Raw genomic sequence first — 16,423 nt, forward strand, 5'->3', positions numbered from 1 at the left:
ATATTTCCCACCCCCAGCATCATGTCAACTGAATTACGTCACATATTATAATACAATGTAGACATAGTGAATGATTTTCCTCAGTTTTTTAGTGGAGTAAAGTGTCTATTGTTTACGTTTTTCCTACAGATCTCTGCTCTCGCTCTCTCTCTCTGTTTCTCAGTGTGGCTCATCTCTCTCTGGACGCGTCATTACTACCGAATGACTCGTGTTTTGTATGTTTGCAGTGTCCCCATCCAGTGGTCACTTTTTCCACATGCTTGATCTCACATTTATGGTCATGGAAACTCTCCATTCTATCATTTGTATCTGTAGGTTCTTTTTTTTTTCCTTTCTCATTGCGGTGGTTGTTTATTTATTTATTTAAATTAGTTAAATGATGGCTGGCTCTAATTAAATGGCTGACAGTCACACACTCACGGCCGGAGTCACACCACTGGCGGGGGAATGATTGGCTGCGGGCGTGGAAAGAAGTGGAGGCTAAAAACTGTGTGTGTGAGTGTAGGGGCGCTCAATGAACCTTTTTGCTGGTTTAAACATCGGGGGCTTAACTACAGCAGAGCGATCATAAGGGGGGGTTTGACCCCCCACTGCTCCCCTGTGCACACACTCACACAGTACAGTTACTTCCCGTGTGTCCTTCCTGCCTGTGACTGTTTTAGTGTAGCTGAGCGGTGATGCTGGCTGTCCATGTAATTATGGCACAGCGCCTTTATCACCTAGCTGCAGTTGCCTGTGACCATGGGTGAAGGGGCCTAAACCACTTTAATTACCCAGAGCCAGTGGCCTGTGGTGGGCCGCACTTCGCCAAGAGATGCCCCTGACTCTGGAGCTTTCAGGGAGGGAGGAAACACAGAAATAAAATATGAGTGTGGACCAGGGTTTTAATAGTTGTGGGCTTTTCACTATAGTTTAGTTTTATTTTGCTTTGACTTTTTGGTTGTGTAAATCAGCTAGTTTTAATTAGTTTTTAGAGTGTGATTGCTAGTTTTTGTTAGTTATTATTAGTTAAATATTCTTTAGTTTTTATTAGTTATGGTAATAGATTTAGTTTTTTCATACTTTGGATCATTTTTAGGTGCAGAGGGTTAGGGTTCAAGAAGATCATAGTACTGCATTTTGATTTTGTAAACATCATTTGCGTAAGGAATACTCGACAGAGTATACCATTTAAAAAAATGCGTCCAGTTATTGTTGAATAACCAAACGACTGGTGTTTTCTTCCAACTTTTGCGGTTGCCATTTTGTGGATTAGCATAAGTGCTACCTGACATAAACCGCTTGTGTGGAGGGAAAAGAAAATCTATTTTACATCAGTTCGAAAGCCAAATTAACCAATTCATAAATATGAAAACAAAGTATATTATATCAATAATTTCATTATGTTTTAGTTAGTAATTAGTGGAGAAAAACTTTAACTTTCACTGGAAGAACATTGTGCGTTTAGAAAACAGTTTTTGTTCATTTTAATAATTTTTTTCTCACTTTCGGTTTTTCTTGTTTTGTCAGTATTAGTTGACTATAATAACCTTGGTGTGGACGGAAACGGGGTTGTGCATTGAAGGGAAACGCGTGGAAGATGGTGAACAGTGGGAGGAGAAGATGGACAAGATGGCCACGTTATGGCACACAGAGGGATACGATGTTCATAGGAAGCAGGGGTTTGTTGACACATCCAGGAGATGTGAATAGGTTTCCCATTCTTATTCACACCAAGTGCAGTGATACACACATGGCCTTGCCTGCGCAGGGGTTGAGAGATGACCTTTGAAAGTGTGAAGTCAGAACGGATTAAGGGGAGACATTCCCACTACGAGAGGCCAAAAAGGAAACCAATACATTGCATTTTAAACGTGCACAGGGTGTAAATCTATGCTTAAGCTCGTATGTGTGCGTGTTTCCTGTTTTGTTCAGCGAACAGATTCCAGTGGAACTATACCTTCAACCTGTACGGCGTATTTGAGGTATGGATTTGATGTTTGTTTATTGTTACAAGCTATTTAAATTGGTAAAAATGATTTGAGTTGCGATAAATACACTTGATGTCAAATTTCTACGGAAAGCTGGCGTATCCAGTTTGATATCTATAACTTCCCCTGAAGGGTTTGTTTGGCCACACACGGATCTCTGCAAATCAAATAAGATTTTAAAAGTTTTGCATTCAATCAGTTGGTGGCCAGTTTTTCAGTTTGCGGTCACTGTTGCTAAGAACTTTGCCAGGAGCGTGCTGGAACGTGCTGTGAAATCAAACAGTTGCAGCGCAATAATTCAGGCAAGCATTTCACATATTAAGAGATGTTAAGATAGAACAATGATGGGTTTTTTATATATATATATATATATTTATTAGTTTTTTCAGAATATAACATACATAAATCATACATGAAAGTATGAAGCATATATATATACATATACACATATTCGCAGAGAAGAACAATGATGTTTTAATAGGAATATTCAAGGTTTCCCCCCAGAAAACTTGCTAAGCCCCTTTGGTTGGGTGCAAGGGCAGTCATTCATCCAGCGTTTTCGAGTTAAAATTTGACTTCTTCGTTCTTGAACAGATGTTTGATTACCTTCGCCGTAGACGCTTTATCCTCCTTGTCATTGCATTAGAACAACCCACTTCACTGGCAGTCTGTGAAAAATCGGCATGCCTACAGGACATATGGTGTGAGCCGAATCAATCTATGTATCAATTATATACGTATATATTTAGCTCTGAAAACAGCTTGCAACTCAGGATTTTCTACAGTGTGACAAAAATTCAGTTGGTTGTTGCGTGAAACAAAGTAAATCTGTCAAGAAGGGGTTAGATGATTGCATTGTAAACTAAAGGAATCGAGTAAAGGAGCCGAAAAATGTTCTGAAAGTTTTTTTTTCCTAATGTGTACCATTCACTAAGTTTGCAACTAATGATTAATTTAGTAATTGATCACTCTATTGATCATTCTGATAATTCATAAAATAATTTTGATGATGTTTTAAGCCTTCACATTAGAAATTCATAAATAGATGCAAATAAACATTCATTTTTAAATAATAAACCTTTTGTTGTCTAAAATGCAAAACCATAGCATTCTTTTATTGTGTGCTTGATCATTTGTAGTATCTACAGCTACTTCTGACATCAACATGTGAAAAGCTCAGCCGTTTCAGCTTGACTTAACATCAACACAGTGTAGAGCTGATTTGTTTCTTATTTTTTGGATTGATTAACAGTTCGAAAAGGTACAACGATTAGGAGCTAATAGATTTTTAGTATTTTACAGACTTTGAACCTGGGGAAAAAACGAAAACTATGCCACTAGAGGAGTACTGGGTATGATATATTTAAATTTTAAATTTAAAAGTACTGTGTATATATTTCTGTAAAGTTTTGGTTGTTCTTTTATCAAATGCCTTTTGTTTTGAGTCTGTAAATTCCTGTTAGTTATTTAATTGATTACTAAATAAGGTGACAATAATTTCACCGTAAAAAATGCCTGTTCCTTTTCATGTAGGACGCCACTTTTTATTGTTTTTTTTGTGTCTCTGAGGTCAATCTCCAAGTTGTCGAACGTGAAGCTTGAGGCTGTCAGCAGACAGTTCATGTCTTCATGCCAGCCTACCCGTCTACTGTCCTGTCTGAGAGAATACAGATCCTCAAATGTGTCAAGTTTCGGATTTGCAGAGGAGCTGGAGGGATGAAAATGTCTGTGGGATTAATGTAAATGAGCGGAGGGAGTTCCTGTTGGGCGGGCTGGGAGCTCTGTCTGGTCGGATTCAGTCCATCTCTCCTCTGTGGAGCTGATTTCTCCCCTCCCAGTAACTCAGTTATCCCCTGCTCCTCCTTTTGTTTTATCTCTGTCTCTATGCCGCAGTCAGACCGCTCTACACTTAGATGCTCTTATCTTTGGATTTTCATCAGGTTTCCGCTTCATGAATTATTTGCCTTATTTTCATATAGAGAAAAGTCAAAAGTTGGCGTGTATGCGACTAAAAGTTCACACAAAAAGTTTCATATCCACTTTTATATCTTAATTTATTTTGAAAAATCGAAGAAAAACTTGGACATTTACAGTTCTTTTGTTGTTTGCACAATATACCTAATCAGGGTTTGTGTTAAATGTAATAAATGGTGGCGCGCTGCCACACCTTCAGAATTAAGTTTTTTTTATATTTATATACAGTATATATATAAGTTAAAACATATATGTTTTAACAATGTAAAGCATATGAGATTAGGCCTGTCAGGATAACAAATTTTGCTGGAACAGAGAGAAAAGAGAAAAACGAGAAATCATGCAAATGGAAATTATTGAACTTGTTTTAATTTCTCATGCAATTAATTTATTGTGACAGGCCTCCTATATTTGTGCACTTATACTAGTTTGAAATGAATTTAAATATCATGAAACGTTAAAATTAAATTAATTTTTTTAAAACCAACACCTCTGACTCCTGTCTGTGTGGCTGCGAAGCTGGCTACTGTGCGCTGCTCTCATGCATGAAGTAAAACAGGAGACAACAGGGCAAGATGGAGGGAGAGAAAAGGCAAAATAAAGGTATAAATGTATTCAATTTAACCTTCCTTAGGTACTTTTATTTCAGCTTTTCTCTCCCTCCACCTTGCCCTGTCGTCTCCTGTTTTACTTCATGCCTGAGAGCAGCGCACAGTAGCCAGTTTATGAAAGCCACCCTAATGTTAATATTTGTTACATTTGAACAATAAAGTAACATAGTTAATTGATTTAGTTTGGCCATCATGCATAATGTTTCAGTTACGTTTGAAGGCTCTCTGTTTATGAGGACAGCCCACAGCCAGGGTTTATAAAGCAAATCTTACAGGAAACGAATGCCATTCATTTGCCTGACTTAAATTCTTATTTCCTAAAACACAGCTGGTCAAGTTTATTTTATTGTTCCTGCTGCGTCAACACACTCTGACTTTACAGGGACGAACATTTAAACCATTAGCAGAAATATTTTTTCACTTGTAGGGCTTCTTTAATTACTAATGTTAATCAGAGGGTTCAAATGAGAGTTTTGTGGGTTGTGAGAGCTCCTGTGCCCGGGGGGTGGCAGAGGCCAGAGCCCCTCCCTCCTGTTTTCACACAACCTCCTCCAGTTCAAACTACCTCCAAATTGAAATTAAACTAAATTAACATTATTTAATTGAGTTCGCACAAGGCTGGAATATTTCTTAATTAGCTTTTACTAAGGTTCGCAGCAGGAGAGGATCATATACATACTGTGAGGTGTTTCTGAGGTTACCGTGACGACTGAGGGATGAAGACGGAAGGAAGCTCGAGAGACGAGGACAGTCATTTCTTGCCGTCTGATCTGTGCCTTGTTGCTCCCTTCGTTATCATTTTGTACAATCCACAGTTATTTCATCTTGAGATAACTTTGACGAACCTTTTTTGAAAGGTTCGTCAAAGTTTAACAACTTAACATTTAACAACTTAATGAAAGTGGGTCACCTTGACCTGAAATATGTCATATTGCTTCTGAAGGCTGGTTTATAGTTGCTTAAAGATGTTTCTGTTCTGCTTTCAAAGGTTATATATTTGCAAATACTGGCGTTTTAATTTGCTTGCATTACATAGAAAGAGGAGACACTAATTTATTATAGCAGAAATGGCCTGATTTTTTTTTTTTTTTTTTTTTTTTGGTAGTGCCAATGTTTAAAGCGATATGCCACCAGTATTCCCGGTGCTTAGGGACCACAACTGCCTGCGAATAAAATCTCTCTTAAAACAATTGTAACTGCCTATTTTAATTGTTCAAACCCTTCATATAATTTAATATGTTTAAGTAGCTGGACAGGAAAAAGGGCCGAGAATTTAATCCGAGACAATTGCATTGGTCACTGTACCCATTGAATACAGTGCACCTGCTTGGCTTCCCTGACTAACATGCATTTTAATACACACAGTGGAAGCCATCTTGAGACTGTCGCAGAAGCTAGCATCTTATGGGGTTGCACTAATTGGTGACCAGGACAATAAAAAGCGTTTGCAAATGCCAGTCAAATAGCGTGTCAAGTAGCATTGCGCTCAGGTATTTCAGCTTCCAAGTGGTATCTTATTTTTTCTATTTACAATATGCTCTGCAGAGAAATTTCGAATTGGCAAAATTTCTGCTGAACCACAAATAGTCAAGAACCTGTTGTAGTTTGAAACCACTAAAATGTGAAATTATATCTTTCCCAATGTTTACTTTTAACAAGATGCTAGAGAAGGAGGGAATTTGTCTCCAGCTGGATAATGCTGTCAATATAACATGACAGCATGTTATATTTTATTTTTATTTTATCTTGTCTACAACTACTACTCAGTGGTGGTTGTTGTGTCTTGTCTCTATGCTGCTGTAACTGCGAAATAATTTCCCTGCTGGGATGAATAAAGTAATTCTATTCTATAAAGGTATCCAATGCTAATCCTCCCTCAACTGTTACTGCACACTGCTAACCAGTTGGCTGAAATAATTTTGGCAGTGCTCCTAACAGCCAACAATTTTGGATGTTAGGAAATATATATTTTTTAATACAATGATATTGTGAAAATATTGGATGGCCGGCTCATGCCTGGTCAGAAATATGGCTTGTTTAGAATGTAAAGCTCTTAGAATAGAGTTGTTTCTTACTTTGAAAGCCAGACGAAGTAAAATGGGCAAAGTAGTCCATTTCTCAGACCGAAGCAATGAGGCCTCTGTGGCCACGTTAGACTTTCCATAAGCCCTGTAATATTAGGAGAATAATCCTCGAGAGGAGTAAGGCTAAATCATTACCTCTCAATGTCTGCTTTTTGCCAGTGTGGACCCCTCCCCAGACCTTATTTGCTGTGTGAGTGGTCTGTCATTGGATCTTGTGGGAGAACAGAGACATAGTTTCCTCTACCGATGCTGTTTAGGCCCAATCATGGGGGCTTCCTGTGTTTCAGGCTGAGTGGCATCTCTGTCAACAGGTTAAGAGAACAGCACAAGGTATCACTGCCATTCCCTCTTCGCCCCCACCCCCTGCAAAATATTTGAAAGAAACATTTGTGTACTTTCTTATAAGATTCAGTTGACATTTAGCTGTGCATATATATTTAGATCAGAGCTGATCTTATTTGAGAGCCACCGATATTTGTTTGAAAACATAAAAAAAAAATTTTCATTTGAATTGTATTCTCCGTTGTTTGGAATGGACACGCCGCTGTGCATCGCATGCACTTACACGTGTTGCGAGGTGCTACACTTTGATCCTGCAACCGTAATGCGGCTATCATTTCCGCACCCTTTTTCCTTCTGTCGGGCGCATGTCAAGTTCACAAGTTCCTCCACAAATCCGCGGACGGCTCGCTCTCCTCGGCGCCCGCTGCCGACTGGTGTAAAAAGGGCCTTCCGCAAAGCGCCGCTTGTAATCTGCCTTCAGTAAGTCCTCCTTAGTTTTATCTGCCAAGGATTACCTCGCAAGCTGCGAGAGGGGAGAGAACGAGCAGGACGCGGCGCACGAGACGAAGAAACGAAAGCGAGCCGGGACAGAAAAACGATGAAGATGGAAGAAAATGAAAACAAATCACTGTGTAATCTCTGAAAGAATAGAGACCTGGCTTGGAGTTAAAGGGAAGTTTCCCTCGCCGCTCATTTAGAGAGGGAATTGACTAATCCCTCCATGATTGATGTCGGCTATGAGAGGCTCTGTGGCAGACTAATAGGGCTTATGAGGATGACCAGAAAGTCCTCTGTGTGTGTATATGAATAAACCAGACCTTTTTGTCTTGTGGGTCCCTCCACCCAGTGACCACAGAAGCCACGGGTTTGAATGACATAGCAGGCCAAGAAGGGGTAACTTTATCTTAATCTGGGTTTAATCTGCCCCAGTCCTCCAGGTGTGTGTGGGCTTAAACCACCAAAGATCGAGAGGTTTGGGGGTGAAGTTTAAGAGGGCTTCAGGTGAAGAGAGAACCCCGTGCACTTGAAAAGCCCTTGGACCTCCAGTCGGACTAAGACCCCCCACACATTCAAAAAACCCAGCACTCATTTAGCTATGCCAATCCTTCCAGCCATCTACGAGTGCCCCTCAGTTCATTTTTAATTGGATTAACCCAATCATACTGCACCGGTTAGAAAGACCTGCAAATTGTTTGATGAATAAGCCTTTTGATATGCATTTTCAAATGCATGTAAGTGTTTAGGAGTATGAGTGGCCACACATAAATTCTCTAGTATGTGATGGAGGAAATGAGAATGAGTTTTAAATGACAAGAACTATTTTTTTTAAGCACCCAAATATTCCGCCTGTGTTAGATAACCACATGGTAGAGAAATTGGAAAAGCAACATTTTTATAAGGGTGTATTGATGTATCAGCTGGCCGATAAATCAACCCCGATTTCCCTAGTTTTGGGAGATGCCATTTTTGCTTGGCTGTATTATTTTTTGTTATATTTTTATATTTATATTTCTAGTTTAGCTTGTATACTGTTTATTCTACGCTGTGCTCTTTCTTTTCTTCTATTTTTGATTTCTATTACTCTAGTTTTATGTCCAATTTCTCCCTTGACAGCTTATATTTCCCACTTGTGGGACTAATAAAGAATGACCTTATCTTAATTTTCAAGTTGGAAAAAATGAATAAAAATCCATGCAAGTGGGAATACCTAGTGGGAAAGTAAGGTTTTTCACAAGTTCTGACCACACAATCCAGTATGGCTGCATAGTAGTTTATTTGTCCATTTAACAATTTGTATCAAAAATAAATCTTTCACATTCCTTCGATGAGAACATTTCTGAAAGCATTAAACATTGCAAATCCTATTAGCCTGTATGGAAAATGTCCAGTTGCAAAGACCTCTCACACAAACAATTTCCAGGGTGAGGGGGCGCTATTGAGAAACGGCTAGCGATGTAGAGTTTTAGATGATTACTAAGATAAATTATTAAATTATTATTATTGTTATTAGGGCCAAACACACAGGCATTAACAATATATGCTCTTTGTTGATTCCTGTTTCTCTTTCTGTATTCTACCTGCCATACCTCCTAAGTTTTCTCTGCTTATGTGTGTATATGTGTGGGGTGTTGATGCATGTGTATTCTGATCAGGAGTCAAAGGGGTGACTTTGTAATTATGTTCATTTTAATTGGCTGTGCTATCATCGCTCTCATCACTTCGGCGCCCACGCTGTACTGGACAATGGCCGTATGTGGTGTGGGGGGTTTAGTCGCTACTATGTTAACCCGCTCCCCTCCACACGCATTCATCTCCTTTACCTGCAGAATATAATTCCTGAAGTAGCCTCTCTAATGAGTTTTCCCTGCCCAGGCTTAGATTAATTGATCAATGGTGTCGCTATCGCCGCATCTGATCTCTGAATCCATTGCACTGCTAATTTGTTTGTTTTAAGATGGCAGTTAAAGGAGATTAATGCGATATAAATTTATAACAGAACAACATCCCTCCCCCAACCCTCGACGTTCTTGTTTTTTGAAGTGTCATTCAAGTTTTTTTAAAAGCTGATTGAGATTAAATCTAGAAGGTATGCAACAGAAGGCTGAAGAGATTGGCCCAAAATGTCATCTTGTGGCTACAAGGAAGCATATGAAAAAGAAGAATTGGAAATTTTAGCCATCATTCATGTTGCTCCCATCTGCCCTGCTTAATGACAAACACATTCATGTTCTCTTTTTTTCTCCAGCTGTAAAAAGTAATTTACAGAAGCATGAGTTTGGTTAATGTGGCTGCTTTTGTTTCCATCATAAGCTAAAGTCAACATTTATAACTCCTGTTTCCCCTATATTACATTTTAGCTGATCAAGCTAACATGCCAATAGTCGCCTTTCTTTGGCTCCAGTGTACCCCGAACTAGGAATGCACATTCTGAAAATTTCTTCTGATATTGATAGCAGATATTTATATTGCTGTTATGGACGAAAACTGATATTTGCCGATATATATATTTCCTACTTTTTTGCTTCTGTGCTTCAGTTAAATACCTTCAAATCCTGTTCCAGTTTTCTCCCCCCCCCCTCCCAAAACACATACACAAAGAGCAATAAGAGGGAAATAAACATTAGTTATTAATCTCGGCACATTCTTACTTATTGGACCGATATGTTTAAAAGTTACAAACATCGGTCAACATCAATGTGGGTGCCAATATATTGTCCTGTTTCAGTTCTAATAATCAAGTTTATTCTAACTTTTCAAAACAGGAACTGTATGCTCGAGTTTGAATTTATTGTGAATTTTTTCTCCCATCCAAGCAAATTGAAAATTATACACAAAGGCTCAAATAAATAACCAGTAATATTTATTTAGATGTCTCTTACTGATTATGTCCTGCCATGGAAATTTTTGGGAATTATCTGTAAAGTTACAGTAGAGTTGATGCAGACAGCAGTTTGATGTAATTAGACTGTTGGGAGAGCTAACTGGGTCTAAATTGTTTCCATCCAGGTGTTTAGGAACTAGTGGTTACTCGTCCTTCTTTGTTATTAAGTCCTGCTTTTTGCAGTCAATCAGCAATGAATAAATAAATTAATTCACTTAAAGTGGGACAATGTAAACATAAATTAACCACTGAAAGAGAGATTAACTATACAAGGTTATAGTTGCAAAAGTTTATTTCCAACTGTAGTTTCCAGAACATGCAGTGATATCAAAACTAAACATTTAGCTATTCAAAACATGAAGACAAATATAAATAATCACACTATGCAAACTATCATAAGAACCATTGGCAGTAAAACAGACCGTAAGGTTGATGGTACCACCACCATGCTTTACTGTTGGCTGAACATTTTCTGGTGTTCAAGCTTCACCTTAATCTTGACTACATGATTACTTCAAACACACTTCTTTTCTCCGTGTTAATGCATATTATTTTTGAAAGATTATAGCCTTATGGCTCAATCTGTCTCTCTGACCTTTAACCTTTTCTCCAGAAGGCACTTGGCATTCATGCTTCACCTGTTGAAGTTGCATGTTTTGTTATGTCCACCTGATTGATTCATAGATGTCACTAAATGCCCAAATTCAATATACTAAATATAAAGTTCAGACCAGTTGTGAAGGCAACCACTTTACAAGCCGACCGGTTAAAATATTTATCATTTCTAAAAGCATCCAGCTTGACTTTACTCAACATCTGCATGTACAGTCACATTAATGCACACTCACTTTCTCTTCCCACCGACTCTGGAAGGGAAGCGCCCTCCACCCCCAGCACCTCCTCTGTGTGATTACGACCGTAAAGCGTTATTTCTTTTGTATGTTAATGTGTATTATTTTTCACGCTACATTCCCTCCTCTCTCCGGTACCACCCTCCCCCCTTCCTCATTTCCTTATTGTTCCATCCACTCCACATCTCCATTTACATAATTGAACTTTTGATTAGACTTCGTTCCGTCCCCTCTGCCTCTTGTCGAGGCAACCTATGAAATCAGGCGCACAATTTCATGGGTAAGATGACATGAAGCGATCATTCCTGTTTCCACTCAGTTTTTTCCCCCTAATGCGAGGACGTCGGACGTATAAAGCTCAGATTAAACAAAGTGCTTGTTTTGACTGAAGGTGCAATTAAATAAATACTTGTGTAGGTAGGAGCCAGCCAATCAGAAGTGCATTTCAACAGCAGGAGAGATGATAATGAATTCCTTGAAGTGTTTGTGTTTATATTTGAAATACAATACAATACGGTAATTCATTAGGCGATTGTCTCAATGTCTCCTTTTGTACAGTTCCTGTCTATACATGTGCACATACTTAAACCTATTGCTATTTAAAGTAAGTCTGTGTGTTTATATACACTTTGCAGTACATCCCTTCTTTGTAGATGGGCTTTTTTTTTTTTTTTTTTTTGCTCTAGGCTCCCTTGAGCGGATTACAAGTTTTAAAGAGTATGAGATTCAACACCTCCTCAAATCTGACACTCTGACACTGCTTTGAAGGCTCGAAAGTGAGGTTGGAAAGACACGGAAGCTCTTGTCTCTGCACGGAGTCGTGGGTTTATGTCATTGGTTTGAGGCCAGTTAAGTTTCCATTGAAGCGTCATGCCCCAGAGGGAGAGACAAAGCTGCCACTTAAAGCGTTTGACTTGTATCTTTTTTATGTTTCCGAAAGGCCGGTTTCAGTCACTCCAATGCTTTAAACTCCTTTAGTGTTTCTGGTAAACTTTGTTTGTCCGCCTTAGTTTCGCCATATAGGATATAGCCAGGTGTAGCTTTTTACCTTTAACTGTCTTCAACTATTACTTTGTTACTGATGTAATAGTTTAAATATTTATCATTCCACCTCTTAGCAGGTGATATGATGGTGACAGGTGAAATGGTAAAGATCTTAATGTGTAAGACTTCCACTGAACTATGGAACCATGACTATAAAACATGGTTCTGGTTAGTTAACTAATATAGATTAAATATGGACAAAACATAGCTCTGACTATATCTTCTTTATAGTACTTGTTACTGGGTGGGCAGTAATGGAACATTGTCAAAGTTGTTGCATTAGAAGCAAAAAAACTGGGAAATGTAAGATGTAACTATGACTAGAAGACTGGGTCAAAGGATCTCTAAAACAATGGTTTTTACATTTTGTTCCCTGTCTGCAGTGGTCAGCATCTATGAAAATCCAAAGAAGAAACGGGACCTGTCCAATTGTCCAGAGAATTTTGGGCGAACATTTAAACCGTCGCATAATAAAACAAAAAACAATGCGGATTGGGCGTGTTTCAGTCAGATGTTGACATTGAGTATAGTTGTAATAAAAAAGGTGACAAACTACCATGGACACCACAGAAAAAAAAGTTCTCCCCAGAAATATGCATCATAGAAAATGTTGCAAGAAGTGGCTACAAAAGCAGAAAGCAGGCTATAGCACATGGCATTCTGGGTTCATACAACCAAAACAAATGTGTGGGGTGTGTGTGTAGCGCTAGCGGGAAAAATGGCTTGTTATGTTTTACCAGAGAAATCCTACAATTGTGAAAATCTGAGACAACTCAATTTTGTTTGCATTTCATGAAGAAAGTTGTGCCTTTTGTCTACTTCAGAGGTTTTCATGTCGTTTTCTTCAGTGATTCTTGGTGCAGCGCCACCACAGGCTTTTCAGGACACAGGTTTTTCAAAGGGTTTGGATCGTTTGACACAGTTCAATGTGAAAGCGAACAGCACCAGCTGAAAATGGAACAAATGTTGCAATTTTCGTCACCCAATCGAACCAAGTTTACTGGACTATCAGGTGGGAAAACACCCTCAGTTTAAAAAATCTGAACTTCCTCTTTATAGTTTGCTAATTTGCTAGGTAATGCTAAGCCTGACTCGCTAAGTGTCAAAAGCATGTTACATGTTAAAAACAATCACCTTTTTCCACACTGGAGAAATCCTCCTAATACCAGGATCAACAGGAAGTCCAACACTTCCATCATCGGCTTCTCTCCTATCTACTTATTCCGACTGTATGAGCTTAACCCTCCTCTCCCACACCCACCTCTTTCTCTCTCCAACCTCCCTTTTTTCCCCTCCTTCAATTTTTTTCCCTCCCTTTCTTTGCCCCCTTAGATGTATGTTGTTGACACTGAGGCATCAGGAATAATGGAATCTCTTGTCAGTGGCTTGTATTTTCTGCCCAGACTGTTAGGGCTGTGTATAATAGTAGCAGCCAAGGAGGAAGAGGGGACGTTATGTGCCACTGATAGTAATGAAGGTTGCCTTTTCATTTTTTAATATGGGACGTTTGTGTGCCGAGGCAATGCTCTCCGCTAATCCTACCCTCAAGCCGAGCTAGCTACATGGACGCATTGGTGTTACACACACACACATGCACCCCCACCCCCAATGACATTCACACAGGCCGATAAAGCACAAACACACACCCGTGTACAATGCATGCACCTTCCTTTAGGCGAGACAGCGAACTGTTTGATAAGTGCATTTCTGCTCCTCATGAAATTTTCACCCTGCCCGTGTTTGTGTCTTAAGGAAATGCAGTCTGTTCCTGTTACAGATGATATGGTATTTGTTTAATATTTGATGCGTCTGAAAGCCTCACTGACTGGCTCCTGCATTTTGTAAACCTTTATCAGAAAACCATGTAATGGAACAGAGTCTGCAATGTAGATTGAGAAAATTACACCAGTTACAGGGGCCAGGGTGAACAGCTAGTCACGCAGCTGTCACAGGTTAGATATCGTGTCGCTTTTTTATGTCATAGAAGAAGTAGTTATGCTTATTCAGACAAAACGGGAGCAACAAGAGCAAACATAGATGTGCTTGGCTTTGAAGTAGTGGTGCACAGATAAATCGACCCAGAGTTTCTTAATTTTGGCTGATTGATCCATACCGATCTGATCTACCCCCAGAACAGTCAACAGCTCACTATTTCTAACTAAGCAACTTTGTCGCTAATGTACTCTTTATTTCTGTTTTTTATTTCCTCCGTTTATTCCCGTGGTGTTGGAATTGTTTTTCAGTCTCTTGGTACTCGCTTATTGCTTTTCAATTAAAGCAGAGAGTGCTGTTCTGCAGTGAGACGTGGATCAGAGTGAGCCTTCATAGCTGCTACTAAGGTTGTTTGTTTACTGACAAAATTGATATTGGTCAAAATCAGAATCGGCTGGTCAGGCTTTGGCGATCGGTCAGGAACTGGCGCACCGCCACTTTGTCATTTTGTGATATAATTTTCAGATAGAGGTGCACGAATAGGTCAGATTGAGGCCAAAATTGAACCTGGTGGCCAACATGCAAAAACACCATGTGTGTGAAAACCAACTTTGCATTTCACCCTGAAAACACCGTCACCTTGATAACAACTTTATGCTTTTCCTTCAGCAGAGACAAAGAAGCCTGTAACAGTTGATAGAAAGGTGACAATCTGTTAGAAGCAGAAAGCAATTTTGCAAAGAATAAGTAAACTGTTCAATCTGCAGATGTGTAAATTGTGTACAGGAACATCCAAAACAGAACTACTACAAAACATGATCCTTTAAAGCATTGACCGCAACTGTGCTGTATTTCATTGGTCTTTCACACAAAGTTCCTCCAAAAATACTAAAGTTTGTGGTTGAAAAGGTTCATCTGGTGTAAAAACGTAGACCTGTCAGAATAACAAATTTTTCTGGTCGATAAATTGTCCCCGAAGTTATTGCGATAAGTGATTATATTATTGTTTCGAGACTTATTTTCAAGTAATATGACGATAATGGCATGGTTATGCAAGAACACATTCTTAAGGATCAATAAACTTTTAAATTCTATTGAACATTTAACACTGGAACTAGAAGACATTTTAAATATCCAGCACACTCCAATGCTGCAGGGTCTGCAGCATTGGAGTGTGCTGTGTGTCTAATTGCTTTAATAGCACCTGGTCTCTAATCCCAGGTAATTAGAGCGCTCAAATTAGACAGCTACTTTCAAACCGTCACTTGAAAAAGCAGAAGGAGTAGGAGAAGGCCTGGAGGAAGACCCCATCACACTGAAACTCTCGTTTTACTAAGGCGCAGAGGCGAGCGCAACACTGCGAACGGACAAGGAAACAGATTTTATGTAGAGCCCGAGTTTCCGTCATGTGCTCACTTGTACAGAGGTTCTTGAAATCCTTGAAAATGCGGGAACTTCAAATTGGTGTTGTCAAGGTTTGGAAACTGCTCGATTTCTGTATAAAGTGCTTGATATTCACACTGCACAGTTTTGTAATAACGTAATGCATCTAAAAGCTTCAATACGGAAAACGTTATTTAGAGTTTAAACCCGATATTTTCATTCACCTAATAAAAACACACAGATAAAAAATTTTTCTCAGCGTCTGAAGTTAAATCTGACTAACCTTTCCTTGTTTTAGGTCAATTAGGATTGCCAAAATTATTTCTATTTGCTAAATTCCATAAAGCTTGGTGAAAACCCTGTTTGGAGATTTTCTTTGACGTTTTTTGCAAATTGTGTTTAACCATTTAATTTGAGAAGGAAGGTCATTTACCTGACCATGATTTGTTTGGACTGCTTCAATGTAATCAATAATTATTACTCGTAATGGCTCAACGACTTATTGTTGATCTTATACTTTATACGTTAAACAACATTATTGGAATTGGGGGATTGTGGGACTTTTTTTGTTTCGTTCTCAGACCAGTCAGGTGTGTAAGGCATGTGTGAAAGAGGCATGAAATTTTGTTATATTTTACGTGACCTTGTCTCTGCTGTGGGATGCGGAATATTACCACAAAAAATAATAACAGTAATAAATTCATCAGTAATAAATTCATCATATAATGGTGATTTATAACGGCCTTCTTTCGTGCATTTGTATTGTTTTCATCTCCAAAGTGTGACGGTGTCAAAGTTTGGAAACTTACCTTGAAGATTTTTGAAAAGTGCTTGAGTTTTAAAGTGGGAAAAGTGTACTAGCCCTGTTTATATATTTAAGATTAGGATTAATGCATCAATTAGATTTGAG

The 16,423-nt window shown here is 38.9% G+C and overlaps 1 protein-coding gene across 8 annotated transcripts in view; it reads left to right on the top strand.

The window, feature by feature from the left end:
* Window positions 1–16,423, top strand: part of ehbp1 (EH domain binding protein 1) — a 164,448-nt gene that overhangs the window by 53,715 nt on the left and 94,310 nt on the right. The window lies entirely within an intron of this gene.

The sequence above is a fragment of the Xiphophorus couchianus genome, chromosome 22, assembly GCF_001444195.1.
Source record: "Xiphophorus couchianus chromosome 22, X_couchianus-1.0, whole genome shotgun sequence".
Taxonomy (NCBI): Eukaryota; Metazoa; Chordata; class Actinopteri; order Cyprinodontiformes; family Poeciliidae; genus Xiphophorus; species Xiphophorus couchianus.